The sequence below is a fragment of the Lepidochelys olivacea genome (genome assembly GCF_965140295.1).
Source record: "Lepidochelys olivacea isolate rLepOli2 genome assembly, chromosome: 1".
NCBI lineage: Eukaryota > Metazoa > Chordata > Testudines > Cheloniidae > Lepidochelys > Lepidochelys olivacea.
Window position 1 is genome coordinate 222,184,200 of NC_140411.1, and position 15,845 is coordinate 222,200,044.

The following is a 15,845-nucleotide window of genomic DNA, read 5'->3' on the forward strand; positions in this document are numbered from 1 at the left end:
TATATGCATTTTTACATAGGAGAAAACTAAGGTGTGGTGCAATTTAACGTTAATCGAAACAGCATGATTGCTGATGGCATGAAAAAATATTTCCATTTCTGAAGAGATTCAATTTACTGAATTCTTCTAAAATTTAAAAGGGAGCTGTTTGGTTTAATTGCTACAAGTTGTTGGGTTTTTTTAATCTGCAGTGGAGTTTATTAAGTACGCTGAACTTGGATTTTTATGCAAAATTTGTAACAAAATGTATGTTAAATGACTGTTATTTAATTGTTCATACAAGTCACTGTTTATTTGCTCTGTGTTACTGTTTCTGTAGCCAGTGAGATTACTTTCTAATCACATAAACTGATGTCTTAAAAACTATGTGGCACAGTAAATGTGATGAATTAAACCGTTTTGTTCTAAAGTAAATTTTGTTGCCTATTCTCAAATACAGTGGACCCAATTCTCCTCTTACACTTGGGTACAAGAAGTGTAAGTATCTCCATTGCTTTTACACTGGTGTAGACAGGGGCAGACTAGCTGCCAGCAACTGGCGCCCTAGGCAAACCATACAATCGGTGCCTCCACCCCCAAGGGCAGATCTAGGCTGAGGTTTTTGGTCAACTGGGAAAAATTTTGCCCCTTTTTTCCTTTTAATGTTTTTTAAACAGGTTTTTTTTTTTAAACAGAGGCTTAATTATTCAGTTTGTCTGTCCATCCGTCTGTCCAACCAATGTTTCTGAGATCAGATAAAATAGAGATATGAAATTTTCAGAATAGATTTGTACACAACAGCTAGATGATATTTTAGTCCGATTTCAAATAAAAATGCATTAAAATGTTAATTATAATTATTATTACAAATCCAAAATCATCCATTACGCTATCCTGCTTTAACTGCTGTTACCAGCACATCCAATATAGAAAGAAATAAGAAAACTCTTCAATGAACTTTAACCTGTAGTTACAAAACATTCTGAATAAAAAACACTCTGTACTCTTAAAACATGACTTTTCTTGCTTTAAGTTTTAAAAATTCAGTCACTTGTTCTTTTAGATCCAGTTTTCCAGCTATTTCATGCTCTATTGACATTGTGACAAGTCCAACAAGTCTCTATTGCACCATTGTTGAACGCAGATATGTTTTAATCAATTTTAACTTTGAGAAGCTACGTTCCCCATGAGCAATGGAAACTGGCAAAGTTAAAAGAATGTGTAGAGCTATAAAAATGTTTGGAAAACGGTCTGAGAGTTTATTTTCACAAACAAACTTCAGTACTTCTTCAGGAGTGGAATGTTTCTTAAGTCATCTTGAAAAAGCCTGAAGCTCACTACACAAATCTGTAGTCAATGCCAACTCTGCGTTCGACATGAATTTCCGGCTATGCAACCTTGATGTACATTCGAGTTAGGTGTCACTAGCCTTGAAGCTCTTGCCGCTAGCAGATGTGTTTCATTGTGGCTGAGTTATTGCTTATCAAAATTGCGGAGTGGGTCATCTTGACCCTATGTTGCAAATTGAAAAAAATGTCGCTAAAATATTATTTATTTTGCAGTAAATAAAAGATTTGACATATTAATCTCAGAAATGTAGAGAAATGAATTATAATTCATATTCTCTCCGTACGTGCATGGGAATTGAAATAATGACATCTTCGTTATTTTATTTGTATTTGTATTTTTTTTCCATTTTTTTTATTTTATTTTTTTCCTCGAATTTGGCGCCCCATTTAACTCGGCACCCATACCTAGTTTGCCTATATGGACAGGCCACCCCTGGGTGTAGATCTATTGGACCAGATCCTCAACTGGTATAAATCAGGCTAGTTCTATTGAAGTAAATGGACATACACATGTTTATACCAGCTGAGGATCTAGCACATTTTTGCAACTGAAGTACTGTTGGTTTATTCCAAAGTAAGTGTGAGGAGAATCGGGCCCATTTTCTTCAGTGGAGTTACTCCTGGTTTACATCAGCATACATAAGAGGAGCGAGTCAGACTTGCTGTTTTTATTTAACTGTTTTGTTTGATACAAAAAGGAAAAGGTATACTTTAAGACACTGTCCTGTAACCCTTTCTCACATGAGCAAACCATTATTCATACAAAGAGCCCCACTGATTTAATAGGGCTGTTGCATTCCTTTGAGGAACCCAGGGTGTTGAGGTACCTCACCACCATCTGCATTAGCACGAGGGAGTCTTGTCTGTGCCTGCCATAGATCAGCCCCCGGAAACCACCCGCCTCTGGCAACACACACTGCTGCGCAGCCTCCACAGGCTTCGCTCTCTCTTTGCACAGGATAGCAATAGGCACACACCAGCCACAAGTCCTCCGAGCATTCCCTGTAGTATCCAGCCTCTTATCCACTGAATACTCAGGCCCAGTGTTCCCAAAAGAATAGTACATGCTAGCTTGCAAGATTCAATTCAGGATCACCACTTTGCTTAGCACCACACCACTTAGATATATTTAGAGCAAAAACAAGACGAGGTTTACTATCAACGCAGAGAGATTCAAGTGCTACTAAGAGTATTAGAAACAAATGGTTGCATATAAAACAAAACCACAACGCTTTCTAGAGACTCAGCTCAACTAGCTAACCTAGACTTCTTGTCTAAAGAAGCTTATCTCACCCAAAGTTCTTTCCAATGTTTTAAATCAACCCTGGCTGAGACCCCTCTTCCATGGAGTAAACTCACTTTCCATTTACTTCCAAGATAAGGATGACACGGTGTCTTCTTTGTCCCCCAAATATACAAGAGCAAACCTTTGATGTGCACCTCAAGACAGGGTTCAGCCCACTGCTGTTTGCTTCTTCCTGTTACTTTTCTCTTTTTGAAGTTTTTACAATACTTTATTAACTTTCGGTTTAGACTGGTGAGAAAAGCCCCATTCTGAACCAGACAATATTTAATTTATATGTAAACAGCCAGATCGATAAACATTTCTTGTATGACCGAAAACCTGCTTTTCACCTTTGCTGGTGACCAGTCCCTAGACACAGATGTTAACATAATTTTGAGTGTATGAACAATACTCCTTGCATAACATTCATACATGCGTTCCACAATGACATTGATGATCAGTGTGACACTGGCTTTTATTTGAAACCTCACATGACACACTTTGGTGAACTAGAATGTACATGCCAGACTCAAGAGATCCCTGTAACCCGTATGCACGCCCCTCTGTGCCCCTTGCCTGTTGGCACTAAGAGGTTCTAGGGTCACAAAGACTACCGGGTAGATTAAAGTTGTAGATGGTTAAATGTTGAGAGAAAGAGGATATACCTGATGCTGTACAAATATAGGACTCAGTCTCTCAATCCTTATTCATCTAATCATGTGCATAAGGACAATTTGCATGAATAAAGATTGCAGGACTGGTCTAAGAATATAGACAATATATAAAACAATAGACAATTTACATAAAAAAATACGGACAGACAGAGGAATCCATGAGATAGTAATTTAATCAGATCTAAAGAAGGACCTGGATAAGTCTGTTATTTTAATCTGGGCAAAGCTATCACTTTGGCATTCCTTATAAGTGTTCTGGAAGCATTGAAACCTGTATTAAGAAGGGTGCAAAAGAAAGCAAGTGCTGTTTGTCTGTAAACAGGGAAGCATCAAGGGCAATGACAGAGCAAGGGCTGATGCAGCTCAGAATATATAGGAGAGGGAAAGGGGATGATCTCCCTGAATTCCAGAATACAGCTGGATGCCATCAGCTTCCAAGAATCTAAACTGACCTCAGCAGATTGCAGACTTCATGTGTGAGCATCATACTGTTAGTGTAAATAGTTATAAAAAAGTCATATATTGAGATTAAGATCCCTATAAATGACTTGAAACCCTGCTCCTTTTAATAAATATTTATTATTAAGTTTGAATAGCTGAGGTTGGAAGACTGTTTCATTTACAATCTCTGTTTTCACAGACTCATAACTTTCTGAAAAATATATTTTAGGATGAAACTTTCCTTGTCAAGCCTCCAACTGAAGTCGGAGCTGAATTCCTTCAACCATTTTTGTTTGTATGTGAAAAATAAAATTTTCCTGCTGGCAAAAATATATATAGTATTTCCATAGTTTTTTTCACTTCAGTAACTCAAAAATGGCTGAAATTTGAAACCTGAACATGTCACTAGTCCTCACTGAGGTGATCATCCTTCACTAACTTGGAAAATTAATAAAGTTCTGAATGGCTTAGAGTTGTGTATGGCACATGTGCAGCACAATATTTCTCTACAATTGAGGGTTTATGCTTCTAGGTGACAATCATGCACTGACAAGTCAATGGTAAAACTTCCACTGACTTCAGTGGGTGCAGGATCCGAGCTCTCTACAGACAGCATTCTTTTGTTTATTTGCAGAAGTGTGCACATTCAGGAACCAATTCTCCTTAAGCTTATCCTAGGCACTCCTGACCCCAAGTCTCCTTATTTTACCAGAATTAGGCCAATGCTGAGTGCTTAAATCCCAACTGTAGATGCTAAGGAGATTGAGGAAACTGGTAGAATGTGTAGGATGGGAGGACTGCTTTAATGTTCAGCAGGGCTAGACAATAGGCAAACCACAGGCCAAATCTGGACCTCCAAATGCTTTTGAATGGACCCTGAAATCTTTTTATTAATTTAGTATCAGTATTATTTTTTAAATTATTTTCTCTGGAGTCTGCACCTTGACTATACTTTGACCAAGAAATTTGGATCTTGACAAAAGATAATGGACTACCCATGATGTACAGATTCTTACACCTTCCTTTCAGTTGCTTTTCCTATTACTCTTCTCTCTTCTGGCCCTTCAACATGTGACCTAAATGTCCACTGCTTAGAATATTTTACATCTTATTACTATTATTTATTAATAAATAATAAATTAATAATTATTTGTATTATCATAACATCTAGGAGCCCCAACTGTGGACCAGGAACTCACAGTGCTAGGTGCTGTTCAGACACAAAACAAAAAGCCTCTCAGATTCAGATACCAATAGACTCAGTAGACTCAATTAAAACGGAATGGATAAGGGGTATCAATTACACATGTTGAAGTCCAAGGATGACTACATTGGTATTAACACACGTTAATAAGGAGGAAGTACATCAATTTATACTGCCTTTGACTCACCTCTGAATTTGGCCCTAAATGTTTGTACCACCCACTGGTCACTTGCTAGAGGCAGGTGACTGTTTTGCCCAGGTTTATGAAACTAACTGCTGGGCTTGAGCTATTATTCAGAGAAACAGAGGAGCAGCACTGACAAACCAAAGCGAAGGTTCGAAGGAAACCTGTGTTTTTAGAAAAGCAGAGTTATTACTGCCAAAACTAACGGCAAGATTATGTGCTCCACTCACCATTATTTGCCTTCTGGGACTAAAACTAACTGTTAGAGTTTATCTAGAAAACTTGCCTAGGAAGAGAGGTTCCTAAGAGTGATCACAGAAGGCATTTCCTTAGAGATCCTTCAGACAGGGGAGGCTGCAATATTCCCTATCGATGAGGCTGCAGAATATTTGCACTACAGCTAGAGGGAGGTTCCATAGAACACCACATAAGCAATGCTCTCAGCCCCAGGCAATGTACTTAGGGTGACCAGATGTCCTGATTTTATAGAACAATCCTGATTTTTTGGGTCTTTTTCTTATATAGGCTCCTGTTACCTCCCACCCCCTGTTCTGATTTTTCACACTTGCTGTCTGGTCACTCTAAATGTACTGTGTCTTTGGTGGCATTTCTGTGGTGCAGTAATTCAGACTGATTATTGTGTGTATTATAGCCCCACAGTCATGGCTCCATATTTACAACCAAAATTCCATTCTAAACCCTATTTTTGACACATGCAACTCAATCCAATTTCTCTCTCTCTTTTCTTCTTTTGAACAGAGAATTTCTCAATATCAGGCCCCAGGATGGTTTCTGGAAAGTTTAATTTTGGCCCAGGGTGTTTCTGAGTAATTGGGCAATGGAAATGTATCTTGTTGGTAAATTGTGCAAAAACAGTGTAGGTTGTGGATTTTTTCGGCTCATTCATAATTAAAATATGTCTTGGTTTTGCTTCAGGCGTCTCCTGAACTTTGTCCATTATAAGAAAATGACATAATTTTGATTTAAAATAAAAGTGAACGCAATCTGTGGATCAAACCAACTCGTTCTAGTTATGAATCAATTGCTCCAGTGACTAAGTAATTGAATATGACTATGGTGGCAAAGTATGATTCAGTGACTTTGTGACAAATAAGACAGGCAATGTATCAATCTCAAACACATTATGCCTCAGTAGGAAAACCTCCTATTACTGCTAAATAAAGACAAATGTCTTGTGTGACAACACTTCTGTTTGCCAGAGGAGTCATCGATGCACATGGAGCTTGATGTAATAATAGTGATATGCATAATCACTTTTTGCTTTGTTCATTTTACTCTTGACTACTTAAGTAATTTAAAAAAGTTTTAATATTCACTCTACCATAACCTCAGCTAGCATAAATCAGCATAGCCTCATTGGCTTCAACAGAGCTATGCTGAGTTACATCAGCTGAGGATCTAGCCCATCCTTTTTAAACATGTACTTTTAACTTTTTTGTACATGTCTTGTTACTGACAGCTTATGTTTTATTGTACAAACTTAGGGCTACAGTCATAAAGGGACTCAGGTGCCTAAATGCCACTTTAGGTGCCTAAATCCTGGAATCAGGCTCCACTGGGATTCACAAAACTTCCCTCAGCTGCCGCCAAACCCTGTAAGCACCTAAAACTTGCTTGGGACCTGTTTTTGCAGTAAAAGTTTCCTTGGGGCCTGTCCTGAGTGCATCTGGATACCTAACCCTCAGTGTAATGCATGAACCAGGGGGAAATAGGTGTACCCCACCTAACACGCCTGTGGGGCCCGATCTGGTAAGGTACGTTCAGAGGCTTGTTCCTGGATTGGGACTCGCACAAAAGAGTGGGGAGGATCACCTCCCTCATAACTTTTAGTCCAGTGGTTAGGGGACTCATGTGGGAGACCCCCAGTCCAAGTCCCCCTTCCACCTGAGGGGGAGAAGGGATTTGAAGTGGGAGCTGCCATGTGTTAGGAGGGTGGGCTATCCAGCAAGCTATGGCCTATTCTGGTATGTGGAGGGAGTCCCTCAATCTCCCCTGTTGACTAACTAAATTGAGACACATTGAAGCGTAGAGACTGGATCTCCCACATCCCGGATGAGAACTCTTACCACCAGGCTAAAGCATTGTTCTCAAGCTTTCTCACTCTCTCTGGACCAGTTACTCTAATTATTTAATCCAGTGGAACATCTTCAATAGCAGAGATTGAAGAACCCCAGCACACATGCCACCTCCAATCAGAATATCTCATAGCGGAGTAGTCATAGCACTCACCTGAGAGGTGGCAAATCCCTGTTCAAATCCCTCCTCACCCTCAAGTAGAGAGCAGACTAAAAAATGGCGTCTACCCCCTAGAATCATAGAAGTATAGGATTGGAAGGGACCTCAATAGGTCATCTAGTCCAGTCCCCTGCACTCAAGGCAGGAGTATGTGAGTACCCAAGCCACTGGACTAAAAATTATGAGGGAGGTCCTTCTCCTTCCACCCCAAAATTGTTGTAGGTGCCTAATCCCAAAATGAGAATCCCAAGCAGAGGGAGCTGCTTCCCTGGAGCCTGGACATGAACTCCCTGAGAGGGGTGGAGCTTAGGACACACTCCTCACCTGGGCATCTCCCATTGACTAGTTTAGGCAGGGGGTGGTCTTGAGTCCTGGCTTTTGTGAATCCCATTCTGAGGTGATTGCATAGGCATTATACAGACAGCCTGAACACTTAGCTCAGGCTTTGTGAAATCCAGGTGGGGTTTTTTATAGGAGCCTAAAAGTTGGGAGTGGCAAAGCTGTACCTCACCATCCTTAAACTCCTGTGAATCTAACCCATAGAACCTCGTCCTTCAAATGCTAATTGCTAAGTATAGTGCTTACCACTCCTAGTAAAATCAATGGAGCTATGCCAATTTACAAATCGCTGCCTCCTACAAACATGGTGTGGATTTGCCTGTGGTGGCTTTATTGCTTTTTGCCTGAGGAACCACGTCTCTTCTGTGCCTGTTGCTACTTTTTTTAATATAAATTATCTGCGTATTGTGGAGGAGAGTAGTGTTATTTTGCAGAGATTTGATTTTGTGTTGTTGTTCAAAGTATGTAGAGTGAAGTACCAAACTTTAGGAGGCCTATAATAGGCCCCAGGCCTGCAAAATAATAACAGTAAATAATAATCTAATACCCAGTATATATATCATGCCTTTCATCTGAGGAAGTCAAACCATTTTACAAACAGTAATGAATTAATGGAGGAATTTGTAGCCACAGGCAAACAAAACAAACAAGAAACCATCCCTTCCCTTCAGCCCACTGTTCTCTGCCGCCTGCCTAACTTCACAAAGAGTGATTCTGTGAGGGAAGTTATACGCAGCTGTTTAGTACTTGTTTCTTAGAGCTTTTGGAAACTTGGATTGTGCAGCTTCTTTAAACACAATATTTCTCTGTGCAAGCAGCAGAGCAGACCACACGGCAGGGCCAGTTCAAGCAAATGTTGGTCCTCTGAAAAGCTATTCAACAGTGCCTCCTCCACAACAGATGGCTTAATTTTCCATTGCCCTTCACCTTATGAAGCCATTTACACCCGTGCAAAGTGGGTGCAAGTCAATATGTTTCTGATTTGTTTCTGTTTTGCTCCCTCTTTGCTCTCACTTTGAATTAGTGAAAATGGTGAATTGTCATTTTCTGCTGGAAAAAATGTTTAATGAAAAAATTCTCAACCAGCTCTACTTGCTTGTGGTTTGTAGTCCTCCTTATTCCCAGTGCATGTGTGAGAGTATTTCATACCATTGCAAAGGGGCTACCACCACAGAGTCTGTAAATATGCAGCAAAAAGTGGCTTCCAGCTTTAGTTTCTTCCAGTTTTGTGTGGCCAGCTTTAGACATGTTTGATGCTGATTTTCACAACACCTACATCTTCCACTAACTCCCAAAAGAGGCATGGCTGGAGCTGGTTGGGAGATGTATTTTATTTTCCATAAAACATTTGGAAAGAAGCCAAAAAAATATTTCATTTACATCAAAAAATTAGAATTTTCATTAAAAACCATCTTGAAAACTAAACTTTATGTATTTATAGTTGACAATCAAAAACAATTTTCCTTTGTTTTTGGTTGTCAGAAACTGAAAAATATTCAGTGCTGGGGGGACAGATGGGGGTTGTTGTTTTTTAACAAACCAAAACCAAAAAAAAGGAGAAAATCTTTTCACCAGATCAAGTAAAGGATGCTCAGGCACCTGATAAATTCAGTCTCAAGGTGTCAAAGACAGGGCACCCAGATTCAGTAGAACCTTCTGAAAATTTTGCCATGCAACGTTTGAAAATATTTGAAGGAAATGTTCAATATGGCAGTACAGTTTTCACAAAACTGTCACTCCATATCTGACCTCTCACTCCTTATCCTCAAAAGGAAACATGTACAACACCTTCAAAAGACAAGCCGGAGAGCTTACATTTCTATCTTTGCTAGATACTGAAAGCCATGGTTTTAATAAAGACACTGGATTTAGGGCTTATTACAACCATCTGTAACCAACTAACCTTTTCTGTCTTGTGACTGCAGGGTGTTAACAGTCCACTTCATCCTGAATGATCCCTTAGAATGTGTGTTAATTACTTATGCTAAACAATCTGTTCAACCTTGTATTTAGCTGGGACACTGAGTACCTTTCCCGGACCTGAAGAAGAGCTCTGTGTAGCTCAAAGTCACGTCTCTTTCACTAACTGAAGTTGGTCCAATAAAAGATATTATCTCACCCACCTCAATCATAACATGCAGGAGATTGAAGGGGAGTGGACTTTGATTCTGACTTTCACAAAATCCATTTAATTGAGTATTTACATCTATTTTCAGGAAAGCGAAGAATTAAATTAAGCTAACCAGTGGCATTGTCATAACGCCTGTATTTTTCTACCGCTAGGCCAGTACATTCTGTATTTTAATTATTGGTATGAATGCCCAGCACTGGGTAACAAACACTAGCAAAAGAGTGGAACAGGGAAACTCTTCCAAGAACAGGGAAATGCCTCTGGGTTTACTTCATGAGGAATGCCTTTCACCTTCCACACCTGTAATCCTGAGCCATACAGTAAAGGCCTGCATTATCAGCATGGAGAGGGCCACTACTATTGTTGTTAGGTTATATACTTCATCACAACAAAAGAGAGGTTAGTCAGGTGAACTACATTGCCTCCGCCAACATCTGCTTTGTGAGCACAGACTTTTTCACCAAAAGATTTTCCTGATCATTTTATTGCTACTGCTGGCTCCCTGCCCTGAAACCACTCATCATGCAATGAAAAGATAATGTCATTCTGCCAGCCATCAGTAAGCTGTGTTCAATTTTTTTCCTCCTTCTAAGAACACCGAAGCCTCCTGATTAGAAAGTCGTGTATGTTTCAAGCAAAAAACAGTCTTTAGATCTAAAAGTAAAATGTGTTGACTACCCCTGATCTGTCATTAAAAGGCAGACTGCATAACATGAAGGAAGTCATACCTAAAGGTAACCAAAGATAAAGATAACACTTCTTTAATTCCTCTCAAAAATATTCCTTAAGGCTCTTATTCAGCAAATACTGAAGCACGCTTCTAATGTTAAGCATGTGAGTGATTCCATTGACTTCAATGGGATTATTTGGGTGCTTAAAGTTAAGCATATGCTTGAGTGCTTTGCTGGGCTGAGGCCCCTTCCAAAAGTTTATGAAATGGCATTGTGAATTGCTAGGGAATAAAGCATTCAAACATCTCTTTTCCCCCTAACTAACAAGCCCTATTAACAAACAATGATGTCCCTGACATAATGAATTAACATTCATTCATTGACATTGAACTTGTACTAAAAGTAACAGTGAAACAAGCTGTTACAACATCCAAAGTTTACAGTAAAATTTGATGGAAAATTGTTAAAAATTCAAAATTTGGGGAGCTTTTGACCAGCTCTGGTTTGGGGATTCTCATGCTTCACTGAAAAAGTGAACTGATGAAAAATTATGCACATATTTTCCCAAAAGGTATTTCTCCAAATTCAAAGAGCCCTAACAATCAGCATTATATAAAGTATTGTACATACAAAAATAAATGTGTCTACATACCTACACACATATGCATGCAGATAGATGTATAGATGCATACATATGTGAGTATATAAATTGGCACTATTTGTCAGAAATTATATAAATTACACTCTTTGTCCCATAGGCAGAATACATGCTTTAGCCTCTGCCATCTAGTTCCATAAGCAAAAGTACATCAGAGCTGGACTTAACTGATGCCCAGAAATTGATTAACCAGAGTTTTAGAGACTGTGCTTTTTATTCATCCAGAAGTAAAACATTCTTGTATTGATTTAATTTTATTTTACCAAGCTTCCGTCAACCATATATCAAATGTGGTATTGGATAAATTTCCCTTTCTGATCATGTATCTGTCATCATAAAATTTTTATTAGCACAGCTTAAGTCATCACAATGTAGATGGACAGTGAATATATTTTTATTGCAAGATAAAGTTGTGATACAGGAAATTGCTTCCTCAATAGATAAATTTACTGTTAACAGTGATACTCCAGATTAAGTCCACCATTTTATGAGATATACCCAAGGCATTTAGCAGAGGAACACTCATTGCCATGGCAACTCATAACAAATTGGTTAGACAGAAATGTCTGGAACAATTATATTGTAAATTTTAACACCTGGATAAAAGCCTCTAAAAACCTATTTAATTAAACAAATAGATATGGAAAGTGAAGTACAAAACTAAGCAGTCACTCCATTTTCCAAAACATGGCTGACATTTTAAAATGCTTGATTAATTTTAATTTTTTTAATATGCTTGCTTTTATGTGGAAGCAAAAATGAAGGCCCAAAATGGCACCTTAAAAAGTGGAGGTGAGGTCAAGGCTCTTTTAAAAATAAAGGGCCAGATCCTCAGTCCTGGTAAGATCACTATGTGCCATCAAAATGGCACACAATGAGCTTAAAGCTGCCCAGAATGTGTAAGTGACTCATAGGCTGGTGTAAAGGAAGCATAGCCACCTTCATCTCAGCCACTCCTGGCCTCCCCTGTGCAGGGGACACATTGGGACTGGCTCAGGGTGGACAGGGGTGTTCCAAAAGTAGGAGGAAGTGAGGATGGAATATGACATGCTTCACCTGGTTGGCAGAAAGTGTCACGACCAAGGCTTGGATGGTCAGGCCTAGTTGTGGAAGCTGTGGCAATCAAAAGCCAGGAACAGCACCAGAGGTTAGAGTAGGAGTCAGAACCCAGAGTCAAGGATCAGAAACCAGGAGTCAGACCCAATGGTCAGAACTGGAGTCGAGAGCAAGTCAAGAGGTAGGTCCATTACTACAAGAGGCAGGGGAGTCCACCTTGTTACACGGACACTTCCTGGAACTCTTCCTGGTCTTAAATAAGGCACTTGGACCAATCGGAGCCACAAGGGAAGCTGTCAGCCTGGCTTTCTAAGGTGGTACTTCCTGTGGTGTTTATCGCCACAGGGTTTATATAATAATGTACACATAGGTGAGCAGCAGACACCACCAATTTGGTAGACTTAATGTACCTTCTCTACACACATGCAAATCCTGCATTATCTGACAGCTTTATTATGTATACTTCAAGATGAGGTATGATGTGGTGCTGTCAAGTGGTGTCATTATCATATAAATGGGATAAACAATGACACCATCAACATGTTAAAATGGCCAGTTTGAAATAGTTGCATTAACTTCTGTTAGTTTAATGGCTATGCATTATTTCAAGACATAAAATTGGATTTCTTTGTGATCTCAAAGTATCACTACAACAATCTCAAGGGTAAAACAAAATCTAGTCATACATTTGTACAGGGTTCATTGAAATGTAATAGTGCTGGTGCCATTTCCAACATTATCATCCTCATCTTGCTCATCATTACAATCTCTGTTGAGAGTTCGTGGGTTACTACAGTCTTCCTTGCCTTGGCATGCACACAGATCTGTGCAAGGAAGATTGTTCTGACTGCAGACACAGTTGATTGAGCAGGGTCCCCTACTGGTACAGCTACAAAAAAGCAATTGTGGAAGCTCAGATGCCATTGGGCCCTTTCAGAATACAGGAAGTAGTTTATCATCCACATTTTTCCCATCCAGGTTGCAATGGAGATCCAATATCTGGTTTGTCTATGTGTGAAGACATCCAAATATTTCTTTGTCAAGATGCTCTTTTGACATGCTTTTCAAAACTATGCTCACATGGTGTGAGTTCGTCCAGTGACATGTCCTTTCCGATGGCTAGACTGAGGCTCAAGCAAGTTAGGTCTGTGCTGGTCTTTTTTTTTTTTTTTTTTTTTCTTGCTTTGGTTATACAGCACTGCTACTAACGTCCTTGCTGCAGAAATTGTGACTTGTCCATCTCTCTCTCCCAATTTGGCAAGATTTCTGAAGTGGTAAAATCCCTTTGTTTTGACAACATTAAACACAGATTTTTTTTTCCCTATATGAAATAGGGATGACACGGAGTCATATCCTGCTAACACGTGTACAGCAGGAAGTATGTTGCAGAAGTCAGCAGTGAGTGCGTCACAAATCGCACGCAAGGGTCTGAGTGACATTTGTAAGTTTTGCTGGTGTCTTTTTCGATCCACATGTTATCTATGAGTTCCATTTTTGGAAAGTTGTGAACAGCAAGAACCTGTGGTTCCTTAGACAACAAGAGATCCAAAAGCCAGACTGGCACATACTGCATACAGAAGCATCCTTGTGTCCACTTCCTGTGGAGTACTGTTGAAGTCTTGGGCTTCTTCACTAACTCTACTGGTGATGGACTTTGCAACTTCACCATTGGAAAAGCTTCCAGCAAGAAGGAGTGTTTGTGTTGGGTGTGCGCCTACACCCAGATGCATTTTGAACCACTTATTCACAGGGAATTTTACAAATGACTGCTTGTTGGATACCATGTTTAGAAACTTTTTCCCATGGAGGAACAGGGCATGCAAAAATCACCTGATATTTCTTGCATCCAACCATAGATCCTGTCTGGTGCTGTCTTTCTGCAGTTTTCACAGCATTATCTGTCGTATCTGTCAAAGATTTAGATTACAGAATTAACTTTGTCAAATCATTTTAGGATCTGCCTCAAATACTCAGCAGCCAATTCATTGAATGTGTGGAATTTGTTTCCAGCCATCACTAGTATGACAGTCATGATATCTTTGAGGTACACTGTGGTTTTTTTGTTGCATGCTCTTAGCTCATGCATTCTTTCAGTTTAAGATTCCATCTGGTGCCCTAATTCAGTTTTGTCTGTTCTTCTCATTGTTCCATTAGCATGGAAAAGTTACATGGACACAGGTCCTTTTGGGTGACTAAGAACAGTCGCCAAACATCTCTGCATCTTGCTAAGGACAGGGCTCTGCAGAAAACAAACTTCTGGGCTGATAGCTGCTGTGATTGTTCCTCCCTTGCCAGACTGAAATTTGGTCTTCTTGGCCATGTCAGCAAATGTTTTGATGCCAGATTTCTTGACTGTGCTGATGAAGCTATATGTCCTATCAGAATCAAGTGCACCTCTCACGAATCTCTCCATTTGTTCTTCACCAACATCTGCTATTTTCAGTAGAAACTCTTGTATGTTGATATTACATGCAGTCCAGTAAATATGTCGATAAGCACTTTTGGATGTGATTCAAGGTCAAATGGCTTTGCCATATAGTTTATGACTTGGTTGGTAAGCACTGTAACATGCTCCATCACTTTTCTGTGCCAAGGCAAGGATTTGTTTGTTGACTTTTTCATCGCCACTTCTTCTTAGGCTACTTCTTTCTCTCATAGCTTTTGCATGTTCATTCAGGACATGCCTTGTGAAGGTGCATCTGTCAAGGACTGGCTTTTTTGTCAGTCCTATAATCCCACTTCTACCCTTTGAGTCTTTGATGACAGTTTTCTCTGTTCTAATTTGTCATGGGGCAAGTGTGCCCCATCCCCTTTTGGGTTCTTATAGCCCCACGGCTAAGTCTGCCCGATCACCCTTAGTCTCTGGGTAGTGTGACCTAGGAGCCAAAGTCAATATAGCTCCCCCCCCCCCCCCCGAGAGCTGTGTGGCCCAATGGCCAGAGTCAATAAGGCTGCCCTCCTCAGCAGGGCTGTGTGGCCTAGTGGCAGGAGTCAGGGAAGTGGGCTGCCACCTAGGGATGGATGGCAGCTGGGGTAGGGTGACCCGAGTCCTCCCTACTTCACCAGGTCCCAGATCAGAGCCCTGGCAGTTGCAAGTGTGCTCGCCACTGAGTCAGTGGGGATCCGACTAAAACACGCTGATGTCACCCGGAACAATGACTAGTCCCCCTGGGCTACTTCCTACCCTGTCCCTGATGCAGTGGTCCAGGCATCTCCAGGATCTCTGGGCTCCTCAGTCTGTCCAGCTCATGGCAGCTCCAATCCTCCTTGGGCATCCACAGGTGCTTGGGTGCCTCTGGCTTCTGCAGTCTGAGGCTTTAGCAGCTACCAGGCTAAATCCTGCAATGTGCATCCTGCCTCCTTGATGGACAGCCCTGACTGAGCTGAGCTGCTCCCTTTTATACCTGGTTTCTAGCCCGAGCATGCCCAGCAGGGCCGAGGGGGAATGGCCTCCTGGGCCCATAGGATGGAGTTAACCCCTGCAGGATCAGTGTGGGGCAAGTGCACCACATCACACCACGTCACCCCAAATTCCATTGAAATAACCAGAAGTCTGACACACAGCAGATCCCCCAGATGCAGAGACACTGTATACATCTTCAGGAAGATTTAACATTT